This window comes from Triticum dicoccoides, chromosome 6A (genome assembly GCF_002162155.2).
Source record: "Triticum dicoccoides isolate Atlit2015 ecotype Zavitan chromosome 6A, WEW_v2.0, whole genome shotgun sequence".
Lineage (NCBI taxonomy): Eukaryota > Viridiplantae > Streptophyta > Magnoliopsida > Poales > Poaceae > Triticum > Triticum dicoccoides.
The window spans coordinates 533,217,712-533,224,878 of record NC_041390.1 but is presented as its reverse complement, the minus strand read 5'-3'; positions in this window follow the sequence as shown (position 1 = coordinate 533,224,878).

The window sequence follows — 7,167 nt, the reverse complement described above, 5'->3', positions numbered from 1 at the left end:
CATGAAGCAGTAGGTAGGAGCGGAGTGGTCCTTGTCATTTGCATCGGTGTCGGTGATGAAGTCATTGTCTTCAGTGTTGAAGATGGACTTGGCAACGTATGATGTAGCCAGACTTGCGACGCCAGAATCGGACTCCTCCTCAGACTCCACCTCCGCCTCCTCAGAAGTAGACTCCTCCTCTGAATCCATTTCCTTGCCAACAAATGCACATGCCTTGCCAGATGAGCTCTTCTTGTGTGATGAAGACTTTGAAGAAGACTTTGAGTATTTCTTCTTCTTCTTGTCGTCAGAGTCATATTCCTTGCTTTTCTTCTTCTTTTTGTTCTCATTGTCCCACTGCGGACACTCAGAGATGAGGTGGCCAGGTTTCTTGCACTTGTGACATGTTTTCTTCTTGTAGTCATGAGCAGAAGCTTCATCATTCCTTGAGCTTGATCGGGAAGACTTTCTGAAGCCTTTCTTCTTGGTGAATTTTTGGAACTTCTTCACAAGCATAGCAAGTTCCCTTCCAATGTCTTCAGGATCATCAGAACTGCTGTCAGATTCTTCTTCAGATGAGGAGACAACTTTCGCCTTCAAGGCACGAGTTCGCCCATAGTGCGTTATATCGACTAGAGGGGGGGTGAATAGGTGATTTTATGTAAGTCTTCAAAACATGGAGGTTATGAAGACAAACGACAGAAATAAACCTATTACCCTGCAGCGGAAGGTAGACTACACTAGGCAAGCCATAGTCAAGTATTCAATGGAGTGAAAGCACAATGACTAATAGCAGTAATGTAGTAAGGATCAGGTAGGAAGATATTATGAAGCCAAAAGGAACACGCAGTCACTCAGTGAAGATAAAAGATAGTGCAATCATACAATGACTTCACAGGGACCAACAGTAAGTAAAGGGAAGGAAAGGATGAAACCAGTGACACGTTGAAGACAATGATTTGTTGGACCAGTTCCAGTTGCTGTGACAACTGTACGTCTGGTTATGGCGGCTAGGTATTTAAACCAGAGGACACACAGTCCCGGACACCCAGTCCTGAACACGCAGCTCAGGACACCCAGTCCTCACCGTATTCCCCTTGAGCCAAGGTCACACAGACCTCGCCCAATCACTCTGGTAAGTCTTCAAGGTAGACTCCCAAACCTTCACAGACTTCGTTCACCGGCAATCCACAATGTCTCTTGGATGCTTAGAACGCGACGCCTAATCGGCTGGAGGATTCACAGTCCTCAAGTGTAATAAGTCTTCAGATCACACAGACAAGAAGACTTAAGTGATGCCTAATTCTCTTTGGCTCTGGGTGGTTAGGGCTTTATCCTCGCAAGGAATTCTCTCTCAAAGGCTTCGAGGTGGGTTGCTCTCAAACGACAAAAGCTGTATACTAACTCTGAGCAGCCAACCATTTATGGTTGTAGGGGGTGGGCTATTTATAGCCACTAGGCAACCCGACCTGATTTGTCCGAAATGACCCTGGGTCACTAAGGAACTGACACGTGTTCCAATGGTCAGATTTAAAACTCACACGGCAACTTTACTTGGGCTACAAGCAAAGCTGACTTGTCTGACTCTGGACAAGACTCGCTCTCATAGTCTTCACTCGAAGACATAGGTTTTGGTTAAGCATCACTTCAGTCATTCTGACCGGTTCTCTTGGACCCCACTTAACAGTATGGTGGTTCCTATGACTCAACAAAGAAGGAAAAGAACTACGAAAGATCTAAGTCTTCGAGCTCCATAGGCTTCATGCGATGTCTTCTCTTGTCATAGTATTCAATGTGAATATCTTCATATACCACCTTTGACATCAATGTCTTCATACATTTTTAGGGGTCATCTCTGGTAGGAAAACCGAATCAATGAGGGACTTCTACCTGTGTTATCCTGCAATTCTCACAAACACATTAGTCCCTCAACTAGGTTTGTCGTCAATACTCCAAAACCAACTAGGGGTGGCACATGCACTTACAAGTAGATCCCGCTAAAGTTGAAACCGTGACCAAGTGGGAAGCCCCAACAACAGTTGGAGAGATCCGGAATTTTCTTGGACTCGCAGGATACTATCAGAGATTTATTGAGAATTTCTCAAAGATTGCGAAGCCTATGATGGAGTGGTTAAAGAAGGATACCAAGTTCATATGGACAGAGGAATGTGAGGCTAGTTTCCAGGAGTTGAAGAAACGTTTGGTTACCTCACCAGTGTTGATTTTGCCAGACCAGACCAAAGATTATGAGGTGTATTGTGACGCTTCACGTCGAGGACTTGGAGCAGTGCTTATGCAGGAAGGGAGAGTTGTTTCATATGCCTCAAGACAACTGAAGCCTCATGAGTTGAATTATGTCACGCATGATTTGGAGTTAGCAGCCGTAGTGCATGCATTGAAGACATGGAGACATTTCCTCATTGGAAATCATTGTGAGGTGTACACGGATCATAAGATTTTGAAGTACATTTTCACACAGAAGGAGTTAAATCTCAGACAAAGGAGATGGTTGGAGCTTATCAAGGATTATGATATGAAATTGTATTATCATCCTGGAAAGGCTAATGTAGTAGCAGACGCATTAAGCCGCAAGAGCCATGTCAATACGTTAATGACGGGAGAAATACCCAAGGAGTTAGCAGAAAATCTTCGTGAACTATGTTTGGAAATAGTTCCGAGAGGCTACGTAGCAGCATTGGAGATTCAGTCAACTTTGATGGATAGAATCAGAGAAGCTCAGAAAGCTGACAAAGAGATTGCTGCTATAAAGGAGAAACTAAGCAAAGGAAAAGCTAAAGGATTTCGTGAGGATGAGCACGATACCCTATGGTTTGCAGACCGCGTTTACGTGCCCAATGACCCGTAGATTAGGAAGTTGATTTTGCAAGAGGCACACGATTCACCGTATTCAATTCACTCAGGTAATACCAAGATGTATTTGGATTTGAAGGATATTTTCTGGTGGACCGGAATGAAGAAGGATATTGCGGAGTATGTAGCAGTTTGTGATGTATGTCAGAGAGTAAAGGCAGAGCATCAGAAGCCAGCAGGATTGTTAGAACCATTGGCGATACCGGAATGGAAGTGGGATAAGCTAGGTATGGATTTTATCACGGGATTGCCCAGGACTCGTCAGGCTATGACTCGATTTGGGTTATAGTCGATTGATTGATGAAAGTAGCTCATTTCATCCCAGTAAAGACCACTTACACCAGTGCTAAGTTGGCAAAGATATACATGACCAGGATCATATGTCTGCATGGAGTTCCGAGGAGTATCGTATCAGATAGAGGAACCCAGTTTACCTCAAAGCTCTGGAAGCAGTTGCCCGAAACTTTGGGTACCAGGCTAGAATTCAGTATAGCTTTTCATCCACAAACAGATGGACAGACCGAGAGAGTCAATCAGATTTTGGAGGATATGCTGAGAGCTTGTGCGCTAGATTACGGATCTAGTTGGGACGATAATTTGCCATATGCAGAGTTCTCTTACAACAACAGTTACCAAACCAGTTTGAAGATGGCCCCTTTCGAAGCTTTGTACGGAAGGAGGTGCAGGACACCGTTGTCATGGGACGAAGTTGGAGACTGCCAGTTGTTTGGACCTGACTTGATTAAAGAGTCTGAACAGAAGGTGAAGTTGATTCACGATAGTCTCAAGGTAGCCCAGTCCAGACAGAAGAGTTTTGCAGATTCTAAACGAAAGGAGACAGTTTACGAAGTCGGAGATAGAGCTTATCTTCGAGTATCTCCACTTCAGGGAACAAAGCGTTTTGGAGTTAAAGGGAAGTTAGCGCCACGATTTGTAGGACCATATCGAGTTTTGGAGCGTATGGGAGAAGTGGCCTACATGTTGGAATTGCCCGAAGGATTGTGAGGAGTTCATGATGTATTCCACATTTCCCAGTTGAAGAGATGTCACGCGGAGATGGCTGATATACCGTTGAGAGACACAGTGCCTTTGGAAACTATTCAGTTGGATAACGATTTGACGTACGAGGAGAAACCAATTAAGATCCTCGAGTTTGCCAGTCGAGTCACTCACAGCAAGGTTATCAAGTTTTGCAAAGTTCAGTGGAGCCACCACACGGAGGATGAAGCCACTTGGGAACGAGAGGAAGATTTACTCAAGAACCACCCTCACCTATTTTCCAGCCAACCCGAATCTCGAGGGCGAGATTCATCTTAAGGGGGGTAGGTTTGTAACATCCCAAATTTTCAATTTGCAATGTTATACATTAGATCATCATGCATATCATATTTTATTTTGCATTTTGGTTGATCCTAGAAATTCTACGCAACTCAATGACCCACGGAGAGAGTTGGGGATTTTGTTATTTCCATATTTGAGTTTTCTCAAATTTTGGGAATAGGATCATTTGATTTTATTTATTTTATCATCAATTATTTCTATTACCAAAATATGAGAGAGGGAATAAAATGACTTTCCCAAGATAAAGAAATATTGAGGATTTAATAATAAAATCAAATAAGATTTTATTTCGGAATTCTTCGGTGTTTTATTTGAATTTAGGAAAAATGTGCGTTTTTCAAAATTGCTTTTAGGTCCCAAATAAATGTTCACCTTGTGTAGCTTGATTTTAAAAGCCCGTGAAAATTTATTTCGGAATTTTTGGAGTCCGTTTAGTGTTTCTTTTTATTTTTCTTCCGAGCGGAATAATTAAAAAAATGCAAACCGACTTAACCGGCCGTGTCCGACCTGGACACTTGCTCGGGAGGGCTTTATAAGCCGAGGCCCAGCCCTGGGGGGAAACCCTAACCCGCTCCCCAAACCCTAGCCGCCCAGCCGCCGCCGCCGCCGTGGTTCACCGCGCCTCGTTTTCCGTGCCATCATTAAAAAAAGATCGGTTTTCGTCGGTTTTTTTAGTTTCGGTTTTTTTTAAATAGATCGGTTTTTCCGGTTTATTTATATAGCGAGGTTCATCATTTTTCTTTTTCTCGGATTAAATCCGCGATTTTTCTAATCGCGATTCCTGATCCGATTTTTGTTTTAGTATAACTTTTCGCTCGTTTATCGGAATCAGGCGATTCAAGCGCCTAGAGTTTCGTCTCGAAACCCTCTATCCGTTTAACCAACTTAAACAAGGTTCTGCTACTGTAAAATTTGCCCTAGATCCAGATTAGTAGAACGAAGTTGTTTTCTTTCGCCGTTTGACTTTCGTTGCTTTGTTCGATTTGATTCTTTTTGCCAACCGGAGTTCTTAAGTTGAACCTTCTGGTTAGATCTCTTATTTGAGTTTTACTTGTGCATTATATGAGTACTTATTGTATGCTTGTTTGTTTGTTTGGGATAGTGTACCCGGAGTGCGCCGCTTGTTACTTCGTATCGTTAGGTTTCGCGGATCATCAGCAAGGCAAGTAACACTTTGATAATACCTTTTTCTACTACCCAGTTTTATTGCATTAGATCAATCCTCACACATTGCATGATTAGGATCTAATTAAATTGTGGGATGGGAAGTAGATGAGGTAGTACCTATTACCTGTTATTATCAAACCTTTGGGAGTTACTTCTATGTTTGCTTATTTTGCCATGCTATGCTAGTAGACGTGGATTGGGTGAGTGATATCCATGACAGATGTGAGATTGTTAATTAATGGTTTATCTAAGGTGACAACTTAAACACACATCTGGGTGGATTAAGGCACCTGGATATTCCAGGACTTGCCTGTTTTCTTTTGGACCGCCACCCAGGCTCAAAGGGATCATGAGACTATTCATACTAGAAACTTCCGTGTGCAGCCACAAGCTATTATGGGCTCTAGCATAGTTGACTAAGTTGTGTGAACTCTTACAGTGGTAGACTAGCAGATGTAGGGGATGTAGGTGGTACGGTCTACCCGATCGTAAGGTGCTAGCGCTTCTGAAAGACTATGTCTCGGTCATCCGTCTTCTCAAACACCCTATAGTGCGAGAAACCAAATGGAGGCGATCGAGTCTTGTGGGGAAAAGTGCGCAAACCTCTGCAGAGTGTAATAAACTAATCATGGTTACCTGTGTCCCCGGTTATGGACATCTTGAGTATCTAGTACTTGGATTTTCATGTGAATCTCAACATGTTACTCTAAATTAATTTTGTTGGGTTATGTTTAGTGATGATGCTTAGTTGGGATTGAGAATGCTGTCAACCATTCTCAATGTTTAACAACCACCATGATAGTTAACTAAATTTATTCCTTTGAAGTAGGGAAAAATTGGCTTTACGCAAAACAGTAACCATAGAGCTTTCCACCAGGCAAATATGCATGTAGTATAGCTGTTTCATTCCATTACTCTCTATGTGTTACCTTGCCAGCATATTCCATGTGCTGACCCGTTTCGGGCTGCAATGTTAATGTTGCAGACTTATTAGACGATGATTAAGGAGTTTTTAGGTCGTGGTTCTATACTCAGTGATGCCGTTGGAGTTGATGGACTCACTTATCTTCGAAATCTTCCGCTGTTATCGTTATTAGATGGCCTTAAGCCATATTTATTGTAATAAGTTCTCTTTTGAGACACTCGATGTAATAAGTGTGTGATTGCTACTCTGCTATAAATCCTCCGAGTACTGTGTGGTGTCAGCATTACTGATCCAGGGATGACACCGGAGCACAGAGATCAGACCGTTTGAGGTCTGGTCGCTACACGCTCTCTCCATCGAACTCCTCAGAACTGCAGGCCTTTGGGCCTAATCTCACACCGTTATGCCTGTGGGCCTGCTGGGCCTTCTGCGGGCCTGAATCCTGGCCCATGGATGGGCTTCTAGTCGTATTCAGGCTGTGGTGGCCCAGTAGGTGGCATTTTTTTACTATTTGTTTTTTCATTTCTACTTAGAACTAAATACTTATAGTTTTTTAGTGATTTTTTTCTTTTAGGTCACAAAAATAAACTTTCTGTTAGTGCCATTAGTTTTAAAATTTGAATAGTTTAAATTTGATTTTTTTTAAAATTTGTGTGAATCACTAGTTTATGAATAACTTTACTATAAAAATTGATTTTTGAGTCATCCTTTTTCCTACTATTTAATATTACTGTGTTTTATCATTATACTCAATTTGGTAATTTTAGTTAGTCATAACAAATATTATAGGAATTTTTTTCTTTTTTGCTATTTATTTTTTCATTTCTACTTAGAACAAACTACTTATAGTTTTTTAGTGATTTCTTTTTTCTTTTAGGTCACAA